Source organism: Mirounga leonina, unplaced genomic scaffold, assembly GCF_011800145.1.
Source record: "Mirounga leonina isolate KUSES-001 unplaced genomic scaffold, KU_Mleo_1.0 Mir_165, whole genome shotgun sequence".
NCBI lineage: Eukaryota > Metazoa > Chordata > Mammalia > Carnivora > Phocidae > Mirounga > Mirounga leonina.
Genome location: NW_023270415.1, coordinates 48,386,159 through 48,402,937, shown reverse-complemented (window position 1 = coordinate 48,402,937; position 16,779 = coordinate 48,386,159).

The following is a 16,779-nucleotide window of genomic DNA, read 5'->3' as shown; positions in this document are numbered from 1 at the left end:
TTTTACAAATGTCCTGCTTTTAGGCAAATAGGGGGAGGGCAGGGAGCTTTTCTTGTATCTGCTTCTTCTCAATTGCCTTTAGCTCAAAATAATCCTTATACCAAAGTGGCATATTGGGGGTGGCATGGTCTACAACTCTTCAGATGCTCACCTCTTGCCCTCTCAGATCTGCAGCCTGGTAGAGCCACCCTCAAGAGAGTCACCCTCCCTTTTAGAGTTCCCAGTGGGGTCAGATACCAGCCACTCTTCCCCGCCCAGACCCAGAGGACACACTTCAGACTCTCCAAGTGTTCTCTCAAAGCTTCTGTAGGGAAGGAAAATGTTTTCCTTGACCTCTTAGGGTACCAGCTAGGTCTGAAAATTAAACTGACAAAGACACGAACAGGAGAAAAACATACAGATTTATTTGTGGTGAGTTTTACGTGACATAGGAGCCTTCATAAGGAAATGAAGACCTGTGTATTTTTATGCCACATCTGATGAAGAGTGGGATAGATGAAGTTGTGTAGAAATATGATAGATTGAGGAGTATGAAGTAAGTGTCATGAACTGGTGCGTGAGGCCTGTTTATTAGAGTTCTTGTTGGTGTTGAAGGGGAGCAGATTTTGCCACCCAAGATATGCTTCTTTGACATATTATTTTAAGCTGGTTGTTTTTAAGAAACTGCAGACACAGAAGAAGCTTTGAAAACTGAGACATTTCCCTTTCATAAGGGACATTTAGATTTAGAAGAGGCATGTCCATTAGTAAGGGCGCCTCCCTGTCTGTAAGATGGAGAGCAGGATAACTAAATGTTTAGAAATTCTTATTGATGAAGAAGGCGATAGATTAAATCTGCATAGCAACCCTATCCTTGTTCATTGTGCTTCTCCTGGAAATCTCCCATAACAGACTCCCTGCCCCAACATCTTCCTTGGTCTTTAGCTTGAGATGGTACTTAGGGTGATGGCTTCAGCCATTTTGGAGAGTTCCCTCATTTTCCTGGGTCTCTCCCACGTATACTGGAGGTACACATGTTATTAAGCTTTTGTTTGTTTTCCTCTTGTTAACCTGTCTTATGTCAATTTAATTATTAGGCCAGCCAAGGAGTTGTAATAGGGAAGAAGGGAAAAGTTGCAGCCACTACAGGGTCCTATTGTCTTCAGATACTAGGATGCTCCTTTCCTCCGGTTGTAGGGAGGGCACCTCTCACAGGAGGGTTTGAGGACCGATTCAGAGAAGGGCAGGGGCAGGTCAAAGTGAACTTCCAGCTTCTGCTGTTTTCTCATACACCTCCAGCTTAAAATATCCAATATGCTGTTTAAAAAAAGTTAACCTTAAGAATAAAAATACCAGTTATTTTACCAGCAAAAATGAGTTTTGTCGGGAATAGCAGAAGTCTGCAATCCAGGACAGATAAGCTAAGGCAAAACCATTGGCAAGTCCAGAGAACAAAGGTGAGGAATGCTCTTTTATGGAGGAAAGGAGAAACTGGATGGCTGGTATAAACAAAAAGTCCATTGAGTAAACTGGGAGTTTGAAGTGCAGTGGCTTTTTGTTGGGACAGTGTCTCATTGGCTGGGCTGTTGCTGGGGAGGAGGAAAGGCTTTCTTCCTCTTGCTGGGAGAGTAAAGGGGTATCCAGGTGCCAAGGTTAGGGGATCGCCTTCTGTTGGGTCTGTGACTGACAGTGTGGAATGGTAGGGTGTGAGGGCTCCCCCTGCTGGCCTCCCGGCTCCATTCTAAATGAGGTTTCCTTTTATTGTCACTCTAAACCCCCCCCCCAAAACAAAACAAACAAAATTCAACTGAGTAAATCTGAAGATCTAATTGACTTTATTCCATGATTTGCAAATTGGGCAGCATCCCACCTAGCAAACAGAAAAGAGCTTCAAGCAGCTGTACTAGACAGAAGGGTTTTTTTAAAGGCAGAGCAGAGGTGGGACAAAGAAGTCGTAAACAACAAAAGGATTATTTTGGGCAAAGTCACCTCCCTCTAGCAGAGCGGCACTAGATGTTGGGAGAAAGGGGTTCTTATCAGGTGGATCACCTCACGTGCCGATCAGGAAATTCCAGACTGACTGGTTAAGATTACATTCCTGGGAAAGGTTGAAAGAGCAATTACATTCGTCATTAAGCTGTGGTTTGGTGCTATGGTCCTAGCACCAGTGACTCCATTTTGGACCTGTGGTTTTCTTCTTAACAATGCCAAGGTGCCATATTTTGGGGTAGCATGTCCTGAACCCCATCACTTCCCACACTAGTTAAGGTGAGGTGAATGTATTCCTTCCCTTCCTGTGATGTGGATTAAGGGGGTGCACAGCTCAGCACACTGACATACATCTCTCTTTATGGAAAGCCTCACCACCACCTGCTTCCATGACCAGTGAACCCCCAGCCTTCTTGGAGATGCTTGGAGGGGTGGGTTATGAGCAGAGACAGTGTCACAGTCTCTTAGAAAGTCTCACCTAGGTGTTTGTATTTGTTATCCATTTCTGTGTACCAAATTACCCCAAATTTTCGCACGTAAAACAAAAAACATTTATTATCTCACAGTTACTGTGTGTTAAGGATTGAGCTGTGTCCCTCCAAAATTCATATGTTGAAACCCTACCCCTCCAGTACTTTGGAATGTAATTGGATTTGGAGATAGTGTCTTTAAAGAGGTAGGTAAGATTAAACGAGGTCATAAGGTGGGCCATGATCCAGTATGACTGGCATCCTTATAAGAAGTGGGATAGGTACCAGGGGTTATTGAGTACAGAGGAGAGGCCATGTGAGGACACAGGGGGAAGGTGGCCATCTGCAAGCCCAGGACAGAAGCTTCAGAAGAAACCAAACCTGCCAACACTTTGATCTTAGACTTCCAGCCCCCAGAACTGTGAGAAAAGGAACATAACGTCTGTTGTGTAAGCCACCCAGTCTGTGGGACTTTGTTATGGCGGCCCTGGCAAACTGATATACTGTGAGTCAGCAAAGCACAGTTTAGCTGGATGCCTTAGGCTTAGGCTCTCTCCCAAGGCTGCAGTCAAGATGTCATTTCAGGCTGTGGTCATTTCAAGGCTTGACTGGGGAGGGTCCACTTCCAAGCTCACTTTCATGACTGTCGGCAGGCCTCGGGTCCTCACTGACTGTTGGCCAGAGACGTCAGTTCTTTGCCAGGTGGGCCTCTTCCTAGGGCAGCTCACGACACGTCAGCTGGATTAACCCAGAATGAGCAAGGGAGCCCAACGGAGGCTGCAATCTAATAACCTAATCTCATAATGACATCTGTCACTTGTACGGTATTCTGTTCATTAGGAGTGAATCACTACGCTTAGTCCACACTCAAGAGGAGGCAGCTACAGAAATGCAGGAGTCCCAGGAGATGAGGCCCATGAGGAGTTATGCTAGGGGCTGCCTTCCACTGTAGACTAGTCCTCCACTTTAGGATTGAGGAGACTTAGAGCTTATGGCATTGTTTTTGTCTTCAAAACATTGTCTCTGTCTTCAATCAAAATGTGGAGAACAAGGAAAGGACCATACGACATCCTGTTACACTCGGGACAAGAGAGAAGGCGGAGAGTGTGGATACATATCCCAGTGGATTTGGTGGTAGGAAGATAAGGAAAGATTGGAATGGCTCTATTTTCCAGAGAAGTAGGAAGTGTGGTTATTAGCTAGAACTGGGACTGTGGAAGGTGTGACAACCTTGGCTACTCGTACAGCAAAGACTCACGCTCCCTCACATTCCCCTTGCATATTATAGTGTTGCCCAGCTGGGAACTACATATCCCAGATTCCCCTACATCTAGAGGGGACCACGTGACTAGTTGCCAATCGAGGATGAGTAGAAGCAGTTTGTGGCATTTCCTGGTGAAGGAACTTACGCATTTCTCCATTTCCTCTCTCATATATATGCACAAGCCATTGGGTGGGTCTGGAGAACTTTAAGGCTCTAGGAGAGAGGAGCCACCAGATGAAAGGCCCCTGGTTCCTGAAAGCCATCTGCCAACCAGAGAATTCCCGTCCTGGACTTTTATGTGAGCACAAGATAAACTTATTTTCCAAGCTACGGAAAATTTGGAATTTGATAGTTGCATTACTCTAGGTAGCATTACTCTAATTCTGGTGTGTAGGTTTGAGAATTGGGAAGCAGTATGAAATACTGGTGTTGGTGAGCAGGATAGAGGCAGCAGATGGTCTCAGTGGGACAGCCCACCACATGGCAGGACACTGGCCATGGGTGACCCACTCAGATGCCTCGATCGTCGGAGATGGGCCGAGGAAGGGCAAAGCTGCACAACAGAGGCTGCAGGCCAAAAGACTGCTCAACCCTCTGTGTCCCGGCCCCTAGTACAACCCTAAGAGGAGGGTGCCTTCAAAATGACTGAAAATGGACTTCCCACCACCCACATGAAAAAGAAGTATCAAAGTGCAATGACTCGTACTCCATAAATATGGGTGTGCCAGAGACAAAACACATTTTTACTTTGTTTGCATCAAATTCAGTTTCCAAGCCTCCACCCTGCCAAACTGGGTGGAAGGTCAATTCCAGGCATTATTGGTGTTCCAACCCTCTCCCTAATGTTGCATAGTATGCAGGAGACCAACATGGTGTTCCAACAAGGCAAGGCCTATCGTCTTTGATTCAGGATGATCAGTGCTGATATTCTTTTTTTTTTTTTAAGATTTTATTTATTTATTTGACAGAGAGAGAGTGAGAGCAGGAACACAAGCAGGAGGAGTGGGAGAGGGAGAAGCAGGCTTCTTGCCGAGCAGGGAGCCCGATGCGGGACTCGATCCCAGGACCCTGGGATCATGACCTGAGCCGAAGGCAGACACTTAACGACTGAGCCACCCAGGCGCCCGGTGCTGATATTCTTAAAGGGAGCACCCAAGGTCCTTTGCAGCCCTGCTATATTCTCTGGGCAGTTATAAGAATAGGACCAGGTCTATTAATACTTAGAAAGCCACCAATCTCAGGAATCTCGTCATATCTCTTTCTACTGCCCAGGACCCAGGCTTTTCCTCCTGCCATCTTTCCCTTGGAACAGCTCTATTACATGTCTTTGTCCTCTGCTTTCAGTGGTCCTTGATCTTGTCATCATGAAAAACAAGCTGAGTGAAAGTTTCAGGCAAGTCCTAGAAAAAATTTAAATTCTTCCTGTTAGTTACTGTCCTCACTAAATAAGAGGTGCCACCACTCCAAGAATGATGTCGTTTCCATAGTCCAAGCATAGACATTAGGCTTAGTTCACAAACACTTGTGGACAAAACTGAGGATGCCAGCGGTGGCCATGAGAGGGCATCACTCATACCCAACTGCAGGGAGTGCAACTGACCAACAACCGCAGAGGCGAGCTCTGAAATCTTTCACGTGTTCACACTAAGACCACGCCTCCCAAGGATGCTTCCAGCCAGTGAGGGAGCAGGCTCATCGCTAGGGGGCGTGGTCTCCTCTACTTGGTGCCTGGTTTGGGAACTCCCTCACAGGCGTGCAATCCTTCCTTAGATTGCCAGGCAATCTTAGTCAGTACCCCCCCGCCCCATGCCCCGCAGAGTGCCCTCCTTCCGTCTCTCCATCACTTACTGCCGGACCCGCATTATGGTCTGAAGGCAGGCTCCCCCAGCCTCTTCCGGCTCCCTCTCGGGTTTTCTCTCACAGATGTTTCTCCTAATAAATTTCTCGCACCTTTCATCATCTCACACCTGCTTTGGGAGGACCCAGCCTAATCTGTTCTCCCCATTCGATACACTCACTTTGCTTTTGATAAGTATATCATGTATTTAGATAGCAAATATTAAATGTACTTCCTGTACATTTCAACTGTGAAATGCTACATACAAGGATAAATGTTTTAAGTATAACTGTTAAGATTTCTTCCTACCTTAAAGAGTTAACTCTTGTTTCAACTGCATTTTAACATCGATTTTTGCTAAATTTGGCAACTGCTACTATTCAGTCTGCGCTTTAAAATCTCAAGTGGCTGTTGAGTTCCCTCATGGCCCTTAACTCTCCCTAGAAACTCTGAACTACTTAAAAACAAAAAAGTCAGGGCGCCTGGGTGGCTCAGTCGGTTAAGCGACTGCCTTCGGCTCAGGTCATGATCCTGGAGTCCCGGGATCGAGTCCCGCATCGGGCTCCCTGCTCAGTGGGGAGTCTGCTTCTCCCTCTGGCCCTCCCCCTCTCATGCTCTCTGTCTCTCATTCTCTCTCTCTCAAATAAATAAATAAAATCTTAAAAAAAAAAAATTAAAAAAAAACAAAACAAAAAAGTCAATGGCATTGGAAATACATAAAAGCAATGTAACATCATTCAGAGTAGTATAGAGATACAGGAAGGGGATTTCCCATAATGCCATCATCCTAACACAAGAGCTGCCATTTTCTGGGTCCGTGTCTCCCCCACTACCTCCCCTTCTCTCCCGAGCCTCTTCCTCTCTAGATGGTTGTTCACAGAACTGCCTGTGTTCAGCGGAAGCCTCAGGTTCTCAGACCTGGAGGTACATCAGAATCATCTCTGGAGATTTTAAAAATGACCAAGCCATGGGGTGCCTGGGTGGCTCAGTTGGTTAAGCGGCTAACTCTTGGTTTCTGCTCAGGTCATGATCTCATGGGTTGTGGGATTGAGCCTAGCTCTGGCTCCTCACGGACTCTGCTTGGGATTCTCTCTCCCTCTCCCTCTCTCTCTACCCCTGCCACTCAGGCTCTCTCTCTCTTTCTCCCTCTCTAAAACAAACAAATAAATCTTAAAACAAAAAAATGACCAAGCCCCAGGCCTGAGCTGGATCTCATTGACCTAAATCCTCTCTTCTATTTCGGAACCCAGGTGCTCAACTGAATTGGCCAGACTCTGTCATGTGTGCCATTTTACCAGCCCTGGGTTATTCACAGAGCCTTGATTTTTATTTCCTTCCACCTCCTGGTCCCTGATCCCCACTGTCACCCCCCTCCCCAAGGGTACCCTATGGGCTTTATATATGTTCTTAAGTGTGCATATATGCCTCTAAATGTGTAATGTTCTTTGGCTCTTTGTGTTCTTAAGGTAGATTCATAAATTTCATTGTTTTTCACCTTTCTCCCCTCAGTACTATGTTTTAAGGTTCTGTCTTCATTGACACATGGCTTCTCCTTTCTACACAGTATCTCTCACACTTCGCTTTTCGTCTCCTAGAGATGGACACCTGTGTTGCCTCTAGCTGTTCTCCTGCCCCAGCAGTTCTGCAGTGAAGCGTCCTCATGCATGTCCCCCCGCGAGCCTGGGTGAGAGCCTCCCGCCCCCTGGAGAGGAGTGTTCTAAGTGTCCTCAGCTGATTCTGATCTGCTGCATAGCCAGGGTTGAGGACCACTGCCATCCTCAACAAACTTTATGATCTTTGAAGATTTTCTTCACACTTCTCGCCTATGGGACTGACTCCTCCCCGGCTGAAATCTGAGATACTTGGGGTACTTTCTTTTTTTAAAGTTTCCTTTCTCTCTTTCTCTCTCTCTCTTTCTTTCTTTCAGAGGGAGAGAGTGCGCGTGAGCAGGGGGAGGAGCAGAGGGGGAGGGGGCGAGAGAGAATCTCCAGCAGACTCTGCACTAAACGCAATGGGCTACTTTTTTTTTTTTAACCCCATAAAAATCTTCCTTTAGGAACTTAAAATACTAAAGTAAAAGTGATGGATATCTTAAATGTGACCCTGTATTTATTTCCTCTTGTCGCTCTAACAAAGTACCACAGTCTCAGTGGTTTAAAACAGCACAAATATATGTGCTTACAATTCTGGAGATCAGAAATCCTAAAAATAAGATGTCAGCATGAATGTGTTCCTTCTGTAGACTCTGGGGGAGAATTCATTTCCTTGCTTCTCTGAGCTTCCAGAGGCCATCTGCATTCCTTGGCTGGTGGCCCCTTGGCTCGCATCACTACAACCTCTGCTCTGTCCTACTCTGGATGGGACCCTTCGGTCTGCTTCTTCGAGGGACCCTTGTGATCACATTGGACTCACTTGGAAAATCTAGGATACTCTCCCCATTTTAAAATATTTACTCACACTTGCAAATGTCACTTGAAACTTTTTGCCATGTAAAGTAACATATCCTCAGGTTCCAGGGATTAAGATTGGGTATCCTGGGTGGGTGGGGAAAGCACTCTGCCTCCTATGTGACCATTAAATTTTTCCATTCAAATTTTACTAAATTTCTTAAAATTAAAAAGTAACACATACTTGTTTTGTATTATAAACAATACAGAGCGGTATAAGGAAAAAGATGATGGCTCAGCCCACCCTTCCCTGATACTCTTGTGGATAAACAACATTGCATCCATACCTAACCTCACACACACAAATCTGTATATTGTGTTGTTGTGTGGTATGGAACCAGGGCCATAAACCTGAATCTGCAAATTTTCCTCTTCATCTCTCATGGAATCCCTCCAGACCAATCCGTAGGGACCTTACCCATCATTTATTTTAACTAGCTAAATCTTCTGCAGGATGGGTAAACTGTAACTGATTCAGCTATTCCCTTATCGAGAGATATTCAGATGGGTTTCTGATTTCCACATCTTCAAATCAGGCTTCAAAAAGTGTCCTTTTGTTTGCATGCACCAATGCTATTATTTCTGGAAGAGCCCCTGAAGTGTAATATGGCCTCCAAAGTTAAGTGCATTTTTAGTAGACAGTCCCAGATTATTTTCCAAAAGTTTTAGGAATTTACACTTTTACCAGCAAGAAATGAGTGTGTCCACTTTACTGCAAAACTGCCTCTCAGCCAGAGTAAAATAGCATTGCTCTCTATAGTTTACGCTAATCTATAGTAAGCCATTGTTGTTTTGTCCACATTTCTATGAAGACCCCAGGGGTTGGGATATTTTTTCCATGTTTATTGACTACTCGCATATTCTTGTCTACAAATTGCCTATTGTATTCTTGCCTATCATTTTTAAAATTTTTATTTTATCTTATTATTTTATAAAGCACTTTATTTTAACAACAGTTTTAGTTTTGCAGAAAAATTATGAAATTGGTACAGATTCCATACAGGCCCATATAGGAATACAAATTCCCATATAGGCCAAACCCAGTTTCCCCTGTTAATAACATCTCACATTACTACTGTACATTTGTTACAACTAATGAACTAATACATTTGTTACCATGAATGAACTAATATCAATACATTTTTATTAAAGTCCACACTTTATCCAGATTTCCTTAGTTTTTACCTAATGTCCTTTTTCTGTTCCAGGATCCCATGCAGGATCCCACTTTACAGTTAGTTGTTTCATCTCCTTAGGCTCCCCTTGGCTTTGACAGCTTCTCAGACTTTCCTTGTTTTTGATGACCTTTGCAGTTTTGAGGAGTACTAGTTAGGCATTTTTTAAAATGTCCCTGTACTGAGATTTGTCTGATCTTTTTCTCATGACCAGATGGGTGTTAGAGCACATACCATCAACATGATTTATCACTTTTGTTATTGACCTTGATCACCCGGCTGAGGTTGTGTCTGTCAGATTTCTCCACTACAAAGTTATTCTTTCCTGCCACTTTTCCATACCGTACTCTTTGGAAGGAAGTCACTAGGAACAGCCCACACGTATGCTGTTATGCTCCACCTCCTTGAGGGCAGAGACTTCGTAAATTATTTGGAGTTCTTCTGCATGAGGGATTTGTCTCCTCTCCCTCATTTAATTATTTAATCATTCATTTATATCCATAGAGATGCATGGATATTTACACTCTGGGTTTAATCCAATACTACTTTATTTTCATTGTTCATATTGTTCCAGGTTTGACCATTGGGATCTCTTTCAATTGGCTTCCATGTCCCTTTGACGTATCCCCATCAAGGTGGTTTTTGTTTTTTTGTTTTTATGAGTATTTCCTTACTTTTTTTTTTTAAGATTTTATTTATTTATTTGAGAGAGAGAGAGCACAAGTGGGGGAGAGGGAGGAGAAGACTCCCCACTGAGCAGGGAGCCTGATGTGGGGCTCGATCCCAGGACCCCGGGACCATGACCTGAGCCAAAGGCAGACACTTAACCAACTGAGCCACCCAGGTGTCCCAAGATTTTATTTATTTATTTGAGAGAGAGAAAGAGAATGGGGGGGGGTGCAGAGGGACAAGCAGACTCCCCGCTGAGCACAAAGCCAGCATGGAGCTGGCACGGGACTCGATCCCAGGACCCTGAGATCATGACCTGAGCTGAAGTCAGACACCCAGCCGACTGAGCCACCCAGGTGCCCAAGTACTTCCTTACTTTCTGGCACTACAAGATCCTCCTGGCTTTTCTTGTATATTCCTTGCCCTTATGCTAGAATCAGCTGCCTCTCCAAGGAGTCTTGGTTTCTTTATTAGAGAATGGTATTAGCAACCAAGGTCAGAGCATAAGATATGCTCATTGTTAGTTGGGTGTTGCTGCTTCTAGGTCCTCTCAGCTGACAAAGCAAGGAAATATATGTGTGCCACAAGCCAGGGTACATATACATATCTATAAATAGTTCTATACGAACAGGATTTCATTTCTGTGTCTGCAACTCTAGTCCACAACCACATGGATCATTCTAGTCTCCTCCTTTTGCTTATTGGTAAATGACCACTCCAACAGTGAGAAGCCTGGCTCCCACCATCCACCAATATTTACTCAATTGTTCATTTCCAGCATAGGGGTATAACAGTATCAGAATTGTTAACCCCATCACCTGATGGAAAACAACTTCATCAACAAGAATACAGTTTTCTGTGCAATTCTTTTTGCGTTTAGTTTTACAATTCCACTCGTTTCCTAAGCTACTTAGGTCACCACGTTTTCCCCCACCTACTTCAGGAAGATGTTTTAATACATTTGTAATACAGATTATTTTGTGACAGTCTACATTCTATCCTGGTATCCCTTGACCTCTAAATGATTTTTCTGTAATTTGTGTGTACTGGTTTACCCTTTGTGCTTTAAAGTTCTATGGGTTTTGATAAATGTATAGTGTCCTGTACCTATAGTCACAGTACAATATAGAATAGTCTCACCACCCTAAAAAGTCCCTCTTCATCTGTCCAAGCCTCTACCCCCTCCTATCAACCCCCGACAATCACTCTTCTTACTGTCTCTCTAGTTTGGCTTTACCAGATCTCGTATCACTGGAATCCTAAAGTATGTCGCCTTTTCAAATTGCCTTCTTCATTGAGCAATATGTATTTAAGTTTTATTGTCTTTTTGTGACTTGATACTCTTTTTTTTTTTTTTAAGTTGGCTCCATGCCCAGCATGGAGCCTAACATGGGGCTTGACCTCATGACCCTGAGTTCAAGACCCGAGCTGAGATCAAGAGTTGGATGCTTAACTGGTTGAGCCTGTGACTTAATACTTTTAAAAATACATGTATCTATCACAGAATTATATCCTATTCTTTGGATGTACTACAGTTTGTTTATCCATTTGATGTCCGATTGAAGGACATCTTAGCTGCCTCCAGTTTGGGGAGATTGTAAATAAAGCTGCTATGAGCATTCTTCTTTGTCCATTTTTGAGTTGCTTGTCTTGTGCTTTTCAAATTGTCTATTAAGGATATATACCTTGTCAAGTTTCAGCTATTTTTTTCCTAGCCTATTATTTTTCTATTGACTTTATGATCTTTGCCTCAATATTTAAAAATGTAACTGAATATATCTGTATTTTTTGTTATGGCTTCTGGATACCCTGTCTTTTTTTCTTCTTTTTTTGAGGTATTATCAAATTATTTTTTTAAAAATTAAAAATAAAAGTACAGTTGACATACATATTAGTCTCAGGTTACAACATAGTGATTTGAGATTTTTATACATCATGAAATGTTCATCATAAGTGTAGTCACCATCTGTCACCTTACAAAGTTATTACAATACTGTTGACTATATCCCCATGCGGTACTTTCCATCCCCATGACTTATTTATTTTATAACTGGAAGTCTGTAGCTCTCAATCGCCTTCACCTATTTTGCCCATTCTCCCCACCCCCACCTCTGGCAACTACCAGTTTGTTCTCTGTATTTATGAGTCTGCTTCTGTTCTGTTTTGTTTGTTCATTTGTTTCTTAGAGTCTATGTATAAGTGAAATCATATGGGATTTGTCTTTGTCTTTCTCTGACTTATTTCACTTAGCATAATACTTTCTAGGTCCAACCATGCTGTAGCAAATGGCAGGATTTCATTCTTTTTTGGCTGAATAATATTCCGTTGTATATATACACCTCTTCTTTATCCATTCATCTACCAATAGACACTTAGGTTGCTTTCATATCTTGGCTATTGTAGATAATGCTGCAATAAACATAGGGGTGCACATATCTTTTTGAATTCGTGTTTTCATTTTCTTTGGGTAAATACCCAGAAGTGGAATTTCTAGGTTATATTGTATTTCAATTTTTATTTTTTATGTTTTTTAAGTTTATTTATTTGTTTTTAGTAATCTCTACACCCAGCATGGGCTCAAACCCATGATCCCAAGACCAAGAGCTGCACACTCCTCCAACTGAGCCAGCTAGGCACCCCTGTATTTTCCGTTTTTAATCTTTTGAGGAACCTCCATACTGTTTCTCACAGTGGCTGCACCAATTATATTCCCACCAACAGTGCACAAGGATTCCCTTTTCTCCATATCCTTGCCAACACTTATTTCTTCTCTTTTTGACACTAGCCATCCTGATGGGTGTGAGGTGATATCTCACTGTGGTTTTGATTTGCATTTCCCTGATGATTAGTGATGTTGAGCATCTTTTCATTGTCTGTTGGCCATATGTATGTTTTCTTTGGAAAAATGTCTATTCAGGTCCTCTGCCCAGTTTTTATCAGATTGTCCAGTTTTTTTCATATTGAGTTGTATAAGTTCTTTATATATTTTGGATATTAATTCTTTATTGTATATATCATTTGCAAATATCTTCTCTCATTCAGTAGGTTGTCTTGTCGCTTTGTTGATGGTTTCCTTCACTGTGCACTGGGAACCCTATCTTGCTTTGTTTGTTTTCCACAATCGCAAGGTTAAAAAACATCCTCCTGAATTTTTCTGTTACATATTAAGGAAGAGTGAGTAAGTTTAAGCAAAAGAGGTAGAAATGCTAAAGAATAACAGAGGATGTGGGGGATAGTGATTATGGGGCTGAGAAGCATTTTGCCTCTAAATTCCGAGTGGTCCATCATGTGGCCTTTCTAGGATCAGCTCTAAGTCAAAGTTTTCATGGGATCTCTTTAGACACTGTAATTCTAGGAGCAAGGAGCTATGTGGCCAACTTTGGAGAATCAAAACCAGACCCTGGGGTTGTTTCCCTGAGCTCATCCATCCCGTTCCTGTAACCCTTTATTTGTATGTTCCATATTTGTCTCCCTCCTAGACTATAAGCTCCATAAAATGAACAGCCAGGTCTGACTTGTTGATCCCTGATTCCTCAATGCCTGGCATGATGCCCTATGGGCAAGCAGGTAAGGAGGAAAGAAAAAAGAAGAGAGTGTTCGTTGTTTTCCATTAATTCTAAAGTTTCACCTTAAGGTCTTCTCTATTTTGTCGTAAGCCCTGGGTGGCTAACCTCATTGGACCACATCACTGGACTTCCTTACCTTCTGGTCTCCCACTGTGGTTGGCCAATGGGATGCACTCTCAGGGAACTGGAAGTCGGGAGGACAGAGAGGTGAGTTTTTATTTCTCTCACACCCCACCTGCTGGACAGCCCTTTTGGCAGCAGCTGCACCCTTCTATAGCCCCTCGTCCAGGGCTCCAGATGTCATCTGGACACCAGTGATCCCACTTCTTCCCTGCCTCTGCAGGTCAGGTTGAGAGCAGCTTCCCCTCTGTTGGTAGTTACTGTAGGCATCAACATCCCTTAGTCCTTAAGTCTTTAAAAAATCCCAGCTGATGGCGCCTGGGTGGCTCAGTCGGTTAAGCGACTGCCTTCGGCTCAGGTCATGATCCTGGAGTCCCAGGATCGAGTCCCGCATCGGGCTCCCTGCTCGGCAGGGAGTCTGCTTCTCCCTCTGACCCTCCCCCCTCTCATGTGCTCTCTCTCATTCTCTCTCTCTGAAATAAATAAAAAAAAATCTTTAAAAATTAAAAAAAAAAAAATCCCAGCTGAGCGTAGGCTCAGTTTCCTGCCTGGACTCTGACAGGTCCCTAAAGGGCAGGAGATAGGGAAGGCAGCAAAAGGAGTTTGGAAGGATAAGGGGGCTCTTCAGAAGAACTCACACAAACCCAGGAGGAACAATTCTTAGCCCTCTCATTCATCCACTGAGGGAAAGAGGACTTAGAAAGGGCTTGTGTGAGACCTGCCGCCCAATGGCTCACCTGAGTCACCCTAGCTACCCCGCAGCTAGTGGCTCTGTCCCCTGTGTGCCCCTCAGTGCTTGGTTCTGTCTCAGTAGGAATCCTTGAGAAGGTGTAATTATAACTTACCACTTTATGTGTCTCCCATGCTGGAATGAAAACTCCTCAAAGGCAAAGATTTGGCTGTGGACCATTTCTGCATCCTGCCTTGCTTCTCTGGGGCTGCTGGGCACAGAGCATGTCCTTGTGTGGGTTCACACGAAGAAGGAATGAAGGCTGCTCCCACAGATGGACCCTATGGGCCCACTCTTCCAGAACCAACCCCTTCCTAGGAGGTAGATCCACCTCAGAAACACCTGGCCAGGCCCTGAAGTCTAAAAATATTTGACCCTGATAATACTGGAAGGTGATTAAGCTGCTGACTCAGGAAAACCAACTTCCTCTTCCAAGACAGTTGTCTAATCTATCATCAAGTTGTTTTGACACATGCTAGTCTCAGGCATTCCCGCCACCTTTGAAAGTTTCTTCAAGGGCTGCCAGTTTGGTTCAAATACCATTTTTTTTGCTGATGTGCCCTTTCACTCTGTTGCTATTACCTGAATGATCTGTCCCAGCCCCTTAACACCCCAATCAGGAGACCCTGACCACACATAGGCAAGACGCATGGCCCACACCCTTCCATCCCCAAACCAGGACATGGTCATTTGGAATCTGGGCTGTCCTGGAAAATCTGGGCTATACACTCATTGTATTTATAGAAGCAACACTAAGCCTTGATCCATTTTCAATTCAAATGGTTTTAATAACCACAAACATATGGGGGGGGGGGACTAGGAAACAAAACTTATTTGTGTTTGACTGTAGTTGTTTTCACAGGCATGGTGACCATATTCTTAGAATTTTCTAATGCAGTATTAATTTCAAATGTTCCATCAGTGGAAATATTTTTAATGCTAAATATTATGGCTTTTTAATATTGTTGTATTGCTTTCAATAAAAGCACTTGTTTACATGTATAATGATGACATTTTCAACACCACTGTAAGATTTTTTCATCTAAAATCACTGACCAGATGACCAACCCTGGAGTTATCCCAGCCCAGGTACCAGCTAGTGAGTGAAGCAGCCTCCAGAAGATTCTAGCCATGCCCTGTCTGAATTTCTTACTTATGAATTCATCAGTATAAAAAATAGACAAACCAGGGCACAACTCTTTCCAAACCATTTTCCTTGATGTGTGCAAATGCAGTTATCACTGAAGTTGGAATTGAAGAGAGGGGTATCTTCCCCCAGAACCTTCTAGACTGGTAATTCCAGGTACTCCAGTGTTTAGTGGTCCCCATTCTACCTAGAGCAGAAGTTATTCCAACCATGCAGGGTTATGCTCATGCCTCTGGGGGAGCTCTCTACTGAGCAAAGAGAAAGATGACCTACTGGAAGATGTTCTAACTGGTGGACCAGTTGCCTCTGGAACATGAATGCTGGATTTCAAACACCCTTTTGGCATCCTGGTTCTAGGACTCTTCCTGTTACGGACACGTTTTCTGAAGCACAGCCAAGGCCTTGGAATCACGGGCTTCATCACCTGTCAAAAGCCAGGTTTATGAGCCTTCAAGGTGTAGTGCTACATCCGCCAAGTTTGCTGACCTCCATGTGACTAATACTGGTACCAGAACTAGGGAGTGGTTAGGGAAAAGAGTACTTACGTCTCACTGTCAAATTTTTAGACATCCAGAGGCCTAAGCAGTGATGTATTTCTTTTTTTTTTTTAAGATTTTATTTATTTGTGAGAGAGAGAATGAGAGACAGAGAGCATGAGAGGGAGGAGGGTCAGAGGGAGAAGCAGACTCCCCGCCGGGCAGGGAGCCCGATGTGGGACTCGATTCCGGGACTCCAGGATCATGACCTGAGCCGAAGGCTGTCGCTTAACCAACTGAGCCACCCAGGTGCCCGATGTATTTCATTTTTGTTTTATAATTTGAGAGACAGGAACCAATACTAAATGTCCAGCTCCAGACTGGAAAGAAGTGTTTCTGGGTCAGCATGGAAAGCAGTTGCTCCCTTAGGGTAACTTCTGAGTTGATCTTCCTCCCATGATCACAAATCATGTGACTCATCTAAGAGTCTGTTGAGAACTTGCTATGATACATGCCAACAACCCTACAAACTTTGCTTGAATTCATCTAGGTCACCCAGCAAGACCATCCCTCCCTCCCTCTGGTTACAAACCCAGAGTTTCTTCTGGTTTCAGTATCAATTTTCCCTTAATTTTCAGCCTAAAGGCTAAATTGGAGTGTCCCAACTTTTTCCAGTCTGTGACACTCATAGATTTGTATGGGAGAGAGGGAGACAGAGAAAGAGAAACAGACAGAGAGACAGAGACAGAGAAAGAGGACTTTTTGGGAAGAGAAGTTGAGATCATTTAAAACTAATTCCACCAGTTCTGGGGACATGAACAATTTGTAAATAAGATTATTTTACAACTAAAGGACAGTCAACTGAGGATCTTCGATGTCATTTTATAGAACACTACATAAGTTCTATTTA